This window comes from Cannabis sativa, chromosome 7, assembly GCF_029168945.1.
Source record: "Cannabis sativa cultivar Pink pepper isolate KNU-18-1 chromosome 7, ASM2916894v1, whole genome shotgun sequence".
NCBI classification, from domain to species: domain Eukaryota; kingdom Viridiplantae; phylum Streptophyta; class Magnoliopsida; order Rosales; family Cannabaceae; genus Cannabis; species Cannabis sativa.
This window is the reverse complement of record NC_083607.1, coordinates 20,090,419-20,107,498: the sequence shown is the minus strand read 5'-3', so window position 1 is coordinate 20,107,498 and position 17,080 is coordinate 20,090,419.

Below are 17,080 nucleotides of genomic sequence, written 5' to 3'. Positions count from 1 at the left end.
CCTCTCTTTTGGGCCTTGTGTGAGAGTTGGGAGCCATAGTAGTGGGTACGACATAATGAACCCAGCACCCCCTCACATGAACCACCCCAATTGTGAAGGCCCATTTGCCTCATTTGAATAACTGTACTAGGTTAATTAAATTAGTTTAACCTAATAAAATTGATTAGCAACATAATTAATTTCATTTTTTTTTAAATTAATTTAAGAAAATCATAGTTTAAAGAATTTTATTCTAAGCTAAACTATATGTATTTTCTTGTATTTAATTAAATATAGAATTATAACCATCTAGATTCTTTCTGAAGCTTAATTTAAATTTTTCATTAAATATTCTTATTTAAGTTGATATTTAGTTATCTCTAACTAATCAACTTAAATCTGAATATCTTTTGGATTTAAAATTTCAAAATTAAGTTGAGGAATTTTAGGCATTGGTTATTAAGATTCTTTAGATATTTTTTAAGTTAATATCTTTTCGAATATTAACTTAAAATGGAATATTTTCAAATTAAGTGGTTACAACTTAATTTTTGATATTTAATTAAATTTAAATTTGAAAATATTTAAGTTCTAGATTTTTCTAATACAACTTAAATTAGATAGTTTTTCAAATTTTATGGAAAAGATACTTAGTCAAATAAGATATTTTCTAGATAGTTATTTTCTAGACTACTTATTATTTCTAATATTAAATAGGAAAATATTATACATTGTGAAATTAATTATTTAAATAATTAATTTTGGTACAATTTATTTTAAGTATATTTTTTCCTATTATTAAACTAGAGATTAATAATTAAGCCTTCTCTACACTTAATTATTTATTTCTTGAATTTAATACATTTAATTAAATTAAAAATTAAATATCTAATTAAGTTGATTTTCATCATGATACTTAAATGTTTCTTTTTCATGATACTTAATTAAATAGAAAATTATTTTTTGGTTGAAATTTATTTTTTCAACTAAATTTAAATAATTTTCAAAATATATTTTTTTATTAATCAAAGTTCGAAATTGCATTTCTTAAATGTTGGAATTTTGAATTTTATTTGAAAAATAGATTAAAGTTGTAAATTATTTATTTTAATTTTGGACCAACTTAAATGAATAATTTTTTTCATTTAATGATTAATTAAAATAAACGAAGTAAAATATATTTTATTAGAATTTTATTTAATTAGTCAAAGGAAAATCTAGATAGGTGATATTTTTGCTTGAAGTATTTTTCTAGTGTATTTAATTAAATAGAAAATTAATATTTAAGTTGATTTTCATCATCATACTTAAATATTTGAAATTTTTCTTATATATTTAATTAAATAGAAAAATTATATTTTTTGTTGTAAATTAATTTTATTAATTAATTTTGGGTCAACATTAAATTAGAATAATTTTTCCAGGATTTATTTTTTTGATTTTAACATGCATTTTCGAAAATTGTATTCTTAAATACTTTAATTTTTCGAAATGCAATATATATATATATATTTATAGAAAATTAAATTTGAGTTGTAAATTAATTTAAATTAATTTTGTAACAACTTAAATTGAATATTTTTCTAAATATTTATTGGAAATTATTACTAAGATGGAAGAAATTCATGTTATTTTCATATCCATCTAAGTAAAATTTAAATATTAAATTAAAATTTATATTTAGAATTTTTCATTCTAAATTGGAAATTTTAATTAATAAATATATATTTAAAATAAATAGATTAAAATAAGTTTCAAAGAAAATACAACTCTCTTTAAATAATGAGCTTTATTATTATTAGGACATTCGATCTCCATTGTTGGTCTTACAATAGTTAAATGTTTTCAATATAACCTCGAGACGCTAGACTTCGTCCCCCTATGGATTGTTATTCGTTGAACGCATTTAACACCGCAAGATCTCATTTGATAAGTGTTTTGTAAGTTTTCGTCTCTATTAGACTCTCCCCTACGGTGACTACTTAGAGATAAACTTATAAAACATGAAACAATGGTGGAAGCTCATAATGAGAATAACCTTGACTCTCACCTACCGGGACAACGCTGGATTCTTATTTTGATCGAATAAAAGGTTGCTAGAATGGTTTGCATTTTAGATGAGCTGACAACTCTATTCAATGAATGATACTTTGACTCTCGCCTACCGGGATACTGTATCAGTTTGTTGGAAACCTTGGAAATTATTTAGGATTGTATGTTTTAGTATTTTCACTTGTCATTCCTACTTGCCATATGTTTAATAATTTCTGAATTGTGTATGAATTTATATTGAACCATGTTATTTTCTGTTATTAGATTGTAGTTTAATTTTGAATCTTCATTGTTGGTCTAACTTGGTTTGTTTATCTAATGAGATAAATTCCTAATAGATTTTCACCATTAGACATACATAATAGTGTTAGATCTCGAAAGATAAATATTGTATATGCGACATCTACCTGTTCATCAATTGATGACACCTTAGACTAGCATTTTTACGATATGAAACAAGAAGATTATATAAATAAGATTACTTTGTCTTTCGCTAATCGAAGCATCGTTGGATTCTTATTTAAACAACGAAATTATCCTAATTCCTCTTAGCATATTCATTTAGAATTAGCTCAATAACATATCATTGGATGAATGGTCTATAAATCATTTCATGTCATTCTATATTTTCTCTTAAGAAATTAAATGACGCATATGATTATAATCCCGAAATTCTATTCCCAATTGATATAAAACCTCAATCTTAGAAATCTCCTACTTGTATGGGCAAATCAGACTTAGAGTTAAATTAGTAGTGGTGGTCCAAGAAAGAATTACTCATTATATTTGGTTGAATTTAAGTCTTTGACTTTAATTTTAGAATCCAAACAGAAATTTTCTTATATTTCTATTTCCAGAAAGCAATACAATTACACTTTCCAAGTGTTTAATATCCATCTTCTATTAATGGATTCAAACTGTATGGAATATGAGTTTAGTATTCTGTGACCAGGATCCACTTGCACTATTCTAAGAACTCTTTGATGTAACTAAACCTAAGTCATCAAAACGACACAACCACTTTTTTTTATTAATCTATGGCATTTGTATCTTGTTCATAGTGGTTTTGACAAGATCAATCTCTGCAAAGAGTTAATATGCCTATATCCACTGAAAGTAGTTCATCTCATTCGCAGATGGATGTACATTCAGGGGTGGATATGAGTTTTTTGTTGTATTCTTAAAACGATCACTCTAGATTATACCTTATGCAAAGAAATTTGAAATGGTTGAAAAATTTCATTAATTTCTAGCAATAGTGGAAAACCGTTAAGGTAAGTGGTTAAAGATCTTGCGAACTGATAGGGGTGGAGAAATAGTTAGTAGATATGCAGTTCAAAGATCATTAAATTGATTTTTGAATTATATCCAAACTTACCTCCCCAAAAATTTCGATTTGCATATTGATGATTAGTTACTAGTTGTTGCCTAAATCCTTCTATGGTAATACAATTTCAGAATGATGTAATGTTTGGGTACTTAATGTAAATCATTACTAGATTCATGGATGACCTAATCAAAATCTTAAGAAAAGCTAGAACTGTTAACCAAGGTTTATTAGCTATTCTAAGTGATTAGGGGTGGACCATCCCATAGTCCATAGATAAGAAAGTGTTTGTTCATCAAATACTACTTTTCTAAGATAATGACTAAGTCTGAAAACAAGTAGCAAATAAAGGAGATAATTTTCTTGATTCCAAAAGTGTTCTATCATCTTATTTGACATATGATGATCCCACTGCCTCTGTTGTCTTGTCACAACCAAAGAGTTTAATACCATTTAGTTTTCTTAGACATAATTCACGGTACCTTGTCGTAGTGGGAGAGTTTCTAGGAACTCACCTTCTTATGACTTGGGAGACACTAGTGATTAAAATCCATTGTGAGTTTAAACAAGTAATGGATTGTCAAGATAAGAAACTAAGAAGAAAAGCCAATAGAACTATGGTTTAATCCGTTCACATGGAATAACCCAAAGTTTTCTACTACAAGGACATAAAAGGAAATTTTTGTTTATAAGTCTATTCAATGGACTTAACAAACTTCCTGTTCTTAGTATTATAGGCTTGAGTTTATCTAAACCTATGGCTTGTGGTATTGTAACGCCCTGTCCAACAGGGACGCCACGTGTGTGCACTTTATTTAAAATACCAATAATTATATAAGATGTAATTATACTAAAAGTGTGGGTAATTAAAATTTTGATAGTTAAAACTCAACCTTTAAATTGTTTAACAAAAGATAAGTAACATGATTTATGGGGTCCCCCTGTTTTCAAAATATTTACAAACTGATTTCAAAGTATTTTACCACATAAACTTTATATTTTTCCAAAATACAATCAAAATAGAGCATCCTGTAAACTGGGCTGCCTGTGGCTGGTATGTACATTGCTGCTGTGACCATAACTCATGGTTGTTCGACTTTAGCTTTTCCTTTACCTGCACCATAAAGCACCAGTGAGTCACAGAGACTCAGCAAGAAAGTGATCAAAACAATAATTGAAAGAAATTGATTATCCACTTAATCTCATGCCATTATGTTTACTCACTATTCGATAATAACAAGCATTTTCTTAAACATCATACATTCCTGGTACTTAATAAAGTACCACTTTTACCACTCGTTACATACGAGCTGAATATGTCACTATCGTTGCCCGATAACGCAAACGATAAGTAAGAAACCTAACCGCGGTTTCAAGAGTAATTACTCATAACGGTAATAACCGTTTCCAACCCTAGGTAATAACCTAGGCTTAATAAGCTTTAATCAATATCATGATAATATTCAAGATCACCTCCATTCATTCATTGATTTTTAACCACATATGGTGCTTACCATTTTTCTTACCTTAATTCAGAAGTCAAGAATATGGCCGACCTGGGTGGAAAAACAAGCTAGGCAATCCCGGTCCTATGTCACGACAATTGAGAAACACAAATAAATACCTTAACATAATATTCCGGATTAAAACCCTAATTCTAAACCGATTAGACTTAGCCTTCACCATCAATATAATAATTCAAATAACTCAAAATTATTCAAAGGCAGATACTAGGTTCAACCCCGAGCTAAACACGGATCGAGAGAAAAACCCGAGAATTGTTCCCCGTCAGAATCGGCCGAGGTTTCCGATCTGACAGAACCAACCGATCGGCCGACCTTTGCCGCGAACCGAACAATTCTGGTTTTTCTCCTCCAGCTCGAACCAAAACCAAATCATACCTAATTTGCACTTCCAGAACAGTTCAACATACTAAATACAATGCATTCAACATATCATTTAATCACAATTCATCATGTTACTCAAAATCAACATCTCACTTGTTAATTTTCATTAAAAACATCACTTTCCACACCTATTTGTTGCACAGCCCTTAATCTCCCTCAATCTTCATTCACACAAGTTCCAAATCACCCTAAGAACCTACCCTAACTTCAGCTTATACCCCACTACGAATTAAATGAAAACCCTCACCAAAACCTAATCTAAACTCATGGAAACCAACCAAGAAAAGAGTAGAAACCTTACCTCCACTTAGCTAGCTCCTAGGGTTAGGATTAGCTCAAGAATTTGAAGAAAAAGAAGTGAGTTTTTCCCTGGTTCCAGCTGCTACAGTGATCGGCAGAAGGAGAAGAAGAGAAAAGCTTGGAGTTGTTGTTTTTTTTTGAAAAAAAAATGATTCCTTGCCTTGGAAGGCAACTTCTTTAAATAAGGGTTTCCTTTTTTTTTATTTTTTTTTCCTTTGCAGCCACAAAATAAATAAGTAAAGAAAAGAGATTGCCAAAAATAAAATGACTAAACTATCCCTCAAAATAACCTAAACTTAAATTATAACCTAGGGGCATTTTGGTAATTTTACTAATTCCCCAATCCGACATTCTAATAAAATTCTAACTTAATCCGGGATATTCTCCAAAATAATTCTTTCATTTAATGTCGTGACATTGCTAACCACATAGCTAAAATTCCACAATTGCCGGGCCCAAAATAACGTATTTCATTAAATAATTTCTCAAAAATTCATCTAAGTAAGATCATAATCCTACTTCATTTTCCAAGTAATTACATATTTAATAAAATATGTCCATTTAAATATTATTTATTTTCTGGGATATTACAGGTATACCTGGTAATTACTTACTCTAATGCAAGCAACTTACTTTAGTAAGATGCTGAAGCATTTTCTTTCTAATGGCAATCTATAGAAACTTCACAACTTCTTAGGCATAGATTTTATTTATCTAAGGAAAAGTCTCAACTATTCCAGAAAAGATAAAGCCATGAAAGAATTTCTCAAATCAACAGTGAGAGGTCTTAGATATGCTTTTGTATGCCTTAGACCAGACACTCGTTGAGTGGGAGTAATGAGTAGGTATCAGATTAATCCAGGAGAAGAACATTGGAAGACAATCAAGTAAATCTTAAGATTAAGAAGAGGAACTATATGTTAGTCTATAAGGGTGTGTTTAAAACTCTTAGACTACACCATATCAGATTTTGAAATTTGCCTTTGTGCTAGAAAATCTTTCTGATAAGATGGTGGTTACTCTGGGGGTGGAATAGTGATTTTGGAGAAGTGTAAAAACCTATCTGAAGTCTCTAGGTCTACCAGAGAGAGACTGAATGTTAAAGTTGCAGGAAAGGTACTTATTCAGTCTAAGGAAAGTTCTATACATTTTTGGCACCATTCCAAATTGCCTTAACTACTAGTGTTAATTTCCTGATTAACAAAAAAGTAGTTGCCAAAGGTATAGAATACAGTATCCCAAGAGAGTAGACATATAGAAAGGAATTTCACATTATCAATGATTTTGTGATCAAGGAAGAGTAATGGTGGAGAAAAGGTTTTCGTTAATTCAACCTTTCAGATCCTATTACGAGGAGTTTACTACTACTACACTTGATTTGTATATCAAGGTGTTGAGATTATTTGAAACGCACTTTTTGTTTTATGTTAGTGCAAGTGGGAATTGGTTGGGTTTTATGCCCTAAATAAAACTCATTTCAATATAATCAGATTTACTTATTAATATAGATCAGAAATAACATTTAATGTTGCATGGTTCACATGATTTATTTCATAATTATATGTACATAATGTATGAATTCGTCTGAAACCCTTTTCACATACTTGATCCTGTTTATTGTGCTGTCAACACATTGGAAAGTAAACATGACTATGTGAATAAAGTTTCCTAGATTTATCAGACACAGGGTTTTACTGATATGATAATCTACAACAGAGTTTACTTGCATTTGGAGAAATGCTATGTTCTTTCCAGAGCATTGGTTAGAGTAAAGCTCAGGTTGGATGCATGGAGTATGCATCGGAAGGGACCGATATTGAACTTTGACTTAGATTTATTAAACTTACCGTCAAATCTATTCAAGTCAATATCGCCTAGTTGATCCTAGATCAAATGATCTTAATCCTGTTATGATTAGGCTCAATTTCAAGAGGCTATTCGTGTTCTTTGATTTGTTAGTTAAGCCTACTTTTAGGTCAGGGTGTTACGTACATTTTGGGAACACGGTAGTGCAATTGAGTGGGAGCGCTAACATAAACATGGAATCTATAGCTTCTATCTTGCGAATAGTAAGTAAAGGATGATCTCCTTCGAGCTTGACCAAACAAAAATAAATGGTGGAGATCTCATTTCACATAAGCTGAAATATCATTTATACGGGGTTAAGTGTTTTAAGGATTAAATACATTGTAGGGTCTAACGGTAATCTAATCCCTTTACAGTGTAGATCATTCATACGGAGGATCATTGATCAAATTAGGATTATAACAATGGATAACTAATGATGTGTCTATGTGGTGGAACATATAGAGCATTCTATATACGGAGAGTGCAATTCTAAGTTCTATGCGTGGATTCAACGAAGAATTAATAAGTCAGTGAATTTAGGTTATAAATTCTTGATCTGCTTATTGGAAGCTCGGTTATATAGACCCATGGTCCCCGCACTAGTTGAGACAATATTGCTTGTAAGACTCATATAATTGGTTTTGATTAATCAATTATAATTCTCAAATTAGACTATGTCTATTTGTGAATTTTTCACTAAGTAAGGGCGAAATTGTAAAGAAAGAGTTTTAGGGGCATATTTGTTAATTATGATACTTTGTATGGTTCAATTAATAAATATGATAAATGACAATATTATTTAATAATTATTTATAGTTATTAAATAGTTAGAATTGGCATTTAAATGGTTGAATTTAAAAATTGGCGTTTTTGAGAAAATCAGATGCAGAAAATATAAAACTGCAAAATTGCAAAAAGTGAGGCCCAAATCCACTATGTAGGGCCGGCCATTTTTGTAGGGAAATTAAACTGATATTTTCATTATTTTAATGCCAAATAATTGAAACCTAACCCTAGTGGAATGCTATAAATAGATAGTGAAGGCTTCAGGAAAATTACACTTAAATTTGCTATTTTTCCTTCAGAGAAAAACCTGAGCCTTTCTCTCTCCCTATCTTTAGCTGCCATTTCTTCTTTCTCTTCCCTCTTGAATTTCAAAATTCTTAGTGTGAGAATAGTGCCCACACACAGCAAGTGATACCTCAATCATAGTGAGGAAGATCGTGAAGAAAGACTTTCAGCAAAAAGGAGTTTCAGCATCAAAGATTTAGAGAAAGAGATCCAGGTTCAGATATTGATAATGCTCTGCTACAGAAAGGAATCAAGGGCTAGATATCTGAACGGAATGAGTCATATTATATTCCGCTGCACCCAATGTAAGGTTTACTAAACTTTATATGTGTTTATTTCATCGTTTTAGAAAGTTCATATTTAGGGTGTTAATCAACATACTTGTGAGTAGATCTAAGATCCTGGTAAAATAATTTCCAACAGAAGAAGAAGAAGGAGGTAAAGCCTAGCCAAGTCGGGGTGACCGAGTAAGAGAAACCGAGCAAGAAGAGGAAGAAGGCTCTTCCAAGTGACCAGGCACCACTGGAACGTGCTATTAGGATTAGGGAACCTGATATGCTTGTCCAGCCATATTCCCCAGTTGAGGGAAAGGGGAAAGCCATCTTGATGGAGCAGAAGGAAGACTCTTCAGATGATTATGCTCCGTCTTTACTTGTTCGGGCCAATGCTCCTGCCCACGTGCAGGGTATTTTTTACTTGTATTTATTTACTTCATAACATGTTTTGCATCATACTTGCTTTTGACTTTTTTATCTTGTTTTCATGTAGTCATGTCCCAGAAGATACCTCAGGGTTTAAAGAAGAGAATTGATGACAGCTCGGGCCAAACTCCCTCACCCAAGAAATCTAGAGACAATGAGGCCCCATCTAAGGAGAAGGTGCTGGTCGGAGAAGTAATAGACCTCTCTGAGGTAGTGCCTACCGTGGACCCTCCATTTCAAAATGTCTCAAAATCTAAGAGCTCCAAAGGGGGGATCTCAGATGGGTCTCGTCAGACTAAGACTTCTTCAACTACTGTGGTGTTGAGCATGGAGGCCAAAAAGGGTAAAGACATGCTCCTGTATTATCTGCATCGGTCACTTCCTGAAGTGAGTGATCAGCTATCCGGGGCGGACAATGAGCTGTCCCTAGAACTGGTGATGGGTGGAGTCCTGAAGGAGGCTGCTCGGGTAAGTGTTTCATTCTTTACTTTTGTTTTGCCTTTTTGCCAGTTCAAGTTTTAACTTTTTTCCTGTGCAGGTCAACTTGAAGATGGCCTACACTTATTCCCAAGCCAAGTCCACAGCGGCAAAGAACCTTGCTACCACTAACACCTTGTAAAGGGAGGCGGATGCGGGTAAGAAGGAGGTTGAAGATGTGCGAAACGAGCTCGGAGAGGTGAACAAGAGGCTCCTTACTGCCAATAAGCGAGTTGAAGAGCTGACAAAGGAGACGCAAGAGATGCCATCAACTGCCCAGTTGGAGGCAGACAATGATGCCTTGTCTAAAGAGGTCAATGAGCTCAAAGACGAGACGGATTGTCTCCACACTCTTCTTTCAAAGTTAGAGGGGAGAACGTCTAGACTAGGCAGGCTAGGGAGGAGGAGCTCACGAAAGAGGTGGAAAGCCTGGAAACAACTGCCTTAGAGGTTTTCTATGAGTTTTGGAAGGCCAACCCCTCAGGAAATTTTGATTACCTCGGTAATTCCAAAGAGGTATATCTTGATTATGGTCCAGTCAGGCGGCCAAAGAAAACCTCGAGGCAACCACTTCTACCCTTTTGACTGACCAGAGCACCAAAACCCCTGCCGCCCAGAATGTCGAGCCTCTGGCCCCCACAGACCAAGCTGATCCGGATAAGGAGCCCGGGACACCTGCCGTTTAAAATATTTTTATTCTTTCTTTTTATATATATTTGTTCGGCCCATGGGCCTTTATTAGAGACAAAAATGACCGACTAAGCGGTTTTTAAACTTGGGTTATGTTTTTTATTTTAAGACAATTAGCTAACCGGGCAGCCATTAATCCTGGGTTTACCGTGCTTTGTTATCTTTTTTAATGAATACTTCTCTTGTTTTGATATTTATCTGTGCAAACTATTATGTTTTTTTTTGGAGCTTGTTATTTACTTTTACTAATGCTTTGTACGGGTATAGTTGCCCCCCAAGTGACCGAGCAGACTTATGACTCTTGGTCACTTGCATTTCACAAGTATGATTTGTGTCTGTTCGGTTCTTTGGATTTGAGCAGACCTTTGTACGCATTTAATGGTAAATTTATAAATTGCTAATAGAATCGAAACAATTAGAATTTAAATAGACATCTTTTTTCATTCATTGGTCGAAATAGTTTTGTTACCGTAGTAACTTACATTTATGAAAGCTATTATATGATCTAATTCGATCTTTAGCTAAATTTAACTAAAATAATTGCACTTATAAAAAGAAATTATCCTTTCAAAGGTGGTCACCCAACCTGAGTACTTAATCATTGCATCAAAACCTTTGGGTGGGGTCCCCTTAAAGGTCATCTACTTAAAAGTAAATGCTCTAGTTTTTTGTACTTAAAGTTGTCATCCACCTAGTACATTCACTGATAATATTTTCTCAAATGTTCCCTATTCCAATACCTTGGTACTAGAACAAGCTTCATGTTTTTGTCATACCGCCCAATCTTGCATGCCCCTGACTCTAGAACTTTGACTACCTGATACAGTCCTTCCTAATTTGGTCTGAGCACACCGTTGTGCTATCTTTTGTGTTCAGGAATACCCTTCTGAGGACCATATCTCCCACAAAAAAATTTTGTGCCATCACTTGCTTGTTGAAGTACTGAGCCACCTTTTGTTGATAGGCTACTAACTTTGTTTGCTGAGGCTTGTTTTTCTTCAATTTCGTAAAGTAATTTGCTAGGAGGGCATGTTTAGCTTCTTGATCATAGGTCAATCTTCTGTGGACGGAGGTTCTAGTTCTACGGGCAACATAGCTTCATAACCATAGGCCATAGAGAATGGAGTTTGTCTAGTTGCCTTTTTTTCAGTTGTGCGGTATGACCATAATACTTTTGGTAGTTCCTCCAACCAGTTCCCTTTAGCTTCTTCAAATCATTTTTTCAAAGTGTCTTTGAGTGTCCTATTGACTGCCCTATAGATTGCTTTGACCTGAACATTTTATTGAGGATGTGCCACTGTAGAGAAACTTTTTATGCTTCCATGGTTCGTGCAAAAATCTGTGAACAATTGGCTGTCAAACTGTTTGCCATTGTCTGAGACAATTTTGTGCGGGATTTCAAACCAATATATTATATTCTTCACCATAAAGTCCAATACTTTTTAGATGTAATTGTTGCCAACGGCTCGGCTTCTGTCGACTTCGTGAAATAATCAACTGCGACCACTACATATTGTACTCCGCCCTTACCTTCAGGCAATTGTCCGATTAGGTTAATTCCCTAAATAGCAAAAGGCCAACGACTTTGCATCTGAGTTAGTTCATTGGGCGGTGCATGGGGTATGTTCGAAAATCTCTGGCATTTATCACAATTTCTTACATAGGCCTTTGAATCTTCCATCATGGTCGGCAAGAATTATCCTTGCCTTAGTATTTTCTTCGATAGGCTTTTCCAGGCTGCGTGGTTGCCACAGAATCCATCATGTATTTCGGACAGAATTTGTGCAGCTTCTTCTTTTGTAACACATCTAAGTATTGGCATGGAGAATCCCCTTCCATACATTACCCCTTCTACGATGATGTACCGTATAGCCTTCTTTGTCATCTTCCGAGCTTCATTTCTATCATTTGGAAGTTCTCCAATATTGAGGTAGGCTGCTATGGGTATCATCCAGTTCGAAGTTGTGTGTATCATTTCAATTTCCTCTGCACAGGTGATGCATAAGGCAGATGGTATCAATAGGCACATGTCTAGAACGAAGTCTGGATTTCGTAGGCAGACAGTTAGTGGCAGCATACCATAACAAGTCTTTCACTTTTGGAGGAACAGTTAGCTTCCAAAGAGTATTCCAAAAGATGAAATTATCATCCTGCGCACCCAACTCTTTGCTTAATTGTAAGAACTTATAAACTGATTTTACTAAGAAAAGGCCCGAGCTCTCCCAACTCCAATACCAAACATCACATAAACAACTTGAAGACAAGGAAATACTAAGAATTAAGTTAGTATCTCTTTCATTAAACATATCATACACCAAGTCAACATCCCAAGCCAACGTATCAATTTCCATAAGTGCTTTAACATTTTGGTCAATAACAGCAGGATTATTCGAAGTTACTCTTGGCTTATCTTCATTCGGCAGCCACGGATTCAACACTATATTAATTTGAGAACCATCACCAACTCTGCATCTCGCCCCTTTTCGAACGATCTCTTGAGTTTCATAAATGCTTCGCCACACAAAACTTGGATTGCTCCCCAACTCAGCATTTAAAAAGGTACCATTACGGTAGTACCTAGCTTTAAAAATCTTGCTGGCAAGTGAGTCCGCACGACTAAACAATCTCCATCCTTGTTTACCAAGCAAACTCAAGTTAAAGACATGCAAGTTGCAAAATCCCACACCACCTTTAGACTTATGTACCGTCAATCTATCCCACTTTTTCCAATGGATTCCTTTGTTGTTCTTTAACGATCGCCACCAAAACTTACACATCAATTGCTCCATCTCATTGCAAGTTTCCACATGTAGCAAGAACACATTCATTGCATAACTAGGAAGAGATTGAGCCACAGTTTTTATTAGCAACTCCTTCCCTGCTCTAGAAAGCAATCTTCCTTCCCAACCTTGAATCCTTTTACGCATTTTATCCTTCAAGAACCCAAGTAAGGCCGTTTTATTACGACCCACAATATTTGGCAAACCCAAATATGTGCCATCATCACCTGCCTCATTCACTCCCAACATAGAAAACAAATGTTGCCTCACCTCATTGACAATATTAGCGCTGAAAAATATAGAGGACTTCTGTAGATTGACTTGTTGTCCTGAGGCCTTTTGAAAGATATTTAACATTTCTATCATGTTAATAGCACTATCCTCAGAGGCTTTACAGAGTACATAACAGTCATCAGCAAAGAACATGTGAGATAACACAGGAGCCCCTCGAGCAGCCTTGCACCCCCGAATCTTCCCCAACCATTCATACTCTTATCAAAGCCGAGAATCCTTCTGCACACAGAAGGAAAAGATAGGATGAAAGGGGATCACCCTGTCGAAGACCTCTTGTAGGAATTATAGGCCCAATTTCATGACCCCCCCCCCCCGATGTGATTGTGCAGGAGACAGAACTAACACACTGCATTAACAACTTCACCACATGCTCATCAAATCCCAATCTCCTCAACATAGCCTGTAAAAAGCCCCACTCCACCCGATCATAAGCCTTGCACATGTCCAACTTAAGTGCCATAAACCCCTCCCTCCCCATTTGCTTCCTTTTCAAATAATGCATCACCTCGAAAGAGATTAAAATATTATCAGTTAACAGTCTTCCGAGTAAGAAGGCGCTTTGAGTGTCAGAAATAACACTAGGAAGAACAACTTTCAACTGATTGGCCAACACCTTAGAAACAATTTTATAAGCCACATTACACAAAGCAATTGGTCTTAGATCACTCATGCTTTCGGGTTTAGACTTCTTCGGGATAAGCACAATATTCATTTCTTTTAAATGATCAGGAAATTCACAAAAAGTAAAGAAGTGTTGAACTAACCGAATGATATCCTTACTAACGATATCCCAGAACTTCTGATAAAACCCAGGATTAAAGCCATCAGGACCATGAGATTTATCAGGATGCATTTGAAAGAGTGCTTTCCGAACCTCCTCAGCGTCAACCGGAATAGTAAGAGACTCATTCATAGCAGTCGACACCCGATTATGCACACAAGCCGTGACCCTATCCCAATCAATCTCTGAAGCTGTCAACAACTCATTAAAATAATCTTCAACGACACTTGGTAAGCCATTTTCCCAAGCCACCCAAATCCCACTTGTATTTTTAAGAGACAAAATCTGATTGTTTTTCCTCCTAGTACTCGCAGAAGCATGAAAGTACTTAGTGTTTTGGTCACCAGATTGCAGCCACAATTGTTTGGATCTCTGCTTCCAGAAGACCTCCTTCTGGGCGAGGACTTCGAATAAACGATTTTGAGCCTCCTTGTACCTGTTAACCGAATCAACATCCCTTCAATTTTTCAAAAGCTTCAGGATTTTATGACAACTATTTATTCGCTGCTTAAAATTACCAGTGATATCCTTCCCCCATTTGGCTAAAGCAGTACTACACCATTTGATTTTTCAGCTCAAAGAACTCGACTCATGAACATCCCAATTATCATGCACAATTTGGCGACACATAGGCTCACGCACCCAAGCATTTTCAAACCGAAATTTCTTTAAACTAACCACTTTTCTAAATAAATTAAGATTCAACAAAATAGGACAATGATCAGAAGCAGAAATTTCTAAATTTTCTAACCTTGCATCTGAAAAAAGATCATTCCAACCATGCGTGACGAGAGCTCTATCCAAACGGACTTCAATCCATGCCTCCATTCCCCTCCCTTTCTCCCAAGTGAAAGGATAGCCCACCAACTCCATATCAATAAGACTGCAATCTGAAACCACATCTTGAAATCCCTGAATTAAAGAGCTTGGATAAGGTTGACCGCCTCTCTTATCACTATGATGAAGGACATTATTCAAATCTCCCATTAAACACCAAGGAAGAGTCGATTCCCCAGCAAACTACCGAATACGTCTCCAAGAATTCCCACACAAACTCCTTTAAGGTTCACCATAGAAGCCAGTCACACGAAACAAAGGGTATCCGTCAAGCTTCAACTCCAAATCAATGTGATTATTACTAAAGCTAAGAAGTTTGCCATCATCTTGATTTTTCCACAACATTGCAAGACCCCTACTATGTCCACGAGCCTCAACAACAAAACTTCCATCATAGCCCAATAAAGCTCTAACACAATCAACTGTTTCTTTCTTGCAAATTGTCTCACACAAAAAAATTAAATTGGGTCTCTTTTGAAAAACTATTTCTTTAAGGAATTGAACAAACTGGGGTTCCCAAGCCCACTGCAATTCCAACTCAACAAACTCATAACTCAACAACAAAAATCACATACCAGACATGTCAAAACGACAAGACAACTTTTATAATAATAAATCAAGGTTTATTCTAGAACATGCAAAATACCTGTACGTAGTGATAACCGACTCATCTTATTCCGGATCATGCAAAAAAAAATAGTGGATACACCCGTAGTTTGACCTTTGATGAGTTTAGGATTCCTTTTGAATCTTTTCTTCACATTATATGACCAAACCCACATGAAGATACTTCTTGCAAACCCACATAAATTCTCTGGATTGATTTGTGATTGGTGGTTCTTTGGATTGATTTGTTGAATTTTCCATTAAAACACGATGATACAAATCTCAAAAAGGAACCATTAATGGTTCGGTCAAGATAATACAAATCGGGTTGAGATGTAAAAGGACTCTAAATTTGGAAACTAAGTTAGTAAATGTCCATTTTTTAAAAAAATTAAGAAAATGGCCAAATCTAATAAATTAGCTAATAAAAATTATAAAAATACATTTATCACATATTTTTTAAAAATATATATATAATAATAAAATTAAGTTACATAATTTTTTTAGTATTGCATATTATTATATTGTAACAAAAATAAATAAATATATTAGATCATTTAAATATATACAGCAGTATTAGATATATCGTAGTACTGAAAATTAATATACCGTAGTAATAAAATTATATCGTAGTATTGAAAATTAATATACCGTAGTACTCAAAAAATATATATCATGCTAACAAAATTATATATACCACCATTAAAATATGAATACATACCAAAAAAATTTATATACAATAAAATTGAAACTCAATATCATATTAAATAAATGATATATAATAGACAACAAAAACCATACACCATACAATAAAACGTATATACCTACAATAAAAAATAAAACAGAATAATATAATATTATTAAAAAAATTATATATATCATATTAACAAAATTATATATTACTTTTATGTATACTAAAATAAAAACTAAACATGCATTATCTAAAATAAAATGATATACTATACAATAAAATTTATATACCATATAACATAAAATATATCCTTACAATAGAAATATATATAATAGTAACAACAAATAAAAATAAAAATATATAGGATGCTAATAAAATTATATATGATGTCAACAAAAGTACAATAGAAAATAAAATTTAAATATTATTTAAAAAAATTATATACCGTATAACAAAAAATACGTATACCATACACCAAAATATATATATAAAAAATAATAATAAAATATAGATTACTAATATATATATGTATACTATACTAACCAAATTATATACAACAATTAAAATATATATACCATGACATGACCATTGTATATAATAAAATAAAAACTAATTAAATATTATTTAAAATAAATAATCATACAATCAAAAAATATAAAAATAATCATTAAATATATGTAGCATGACAATAAAATTATATACATACATTAAAATATTTTTATTATGCTAATAAAATTAT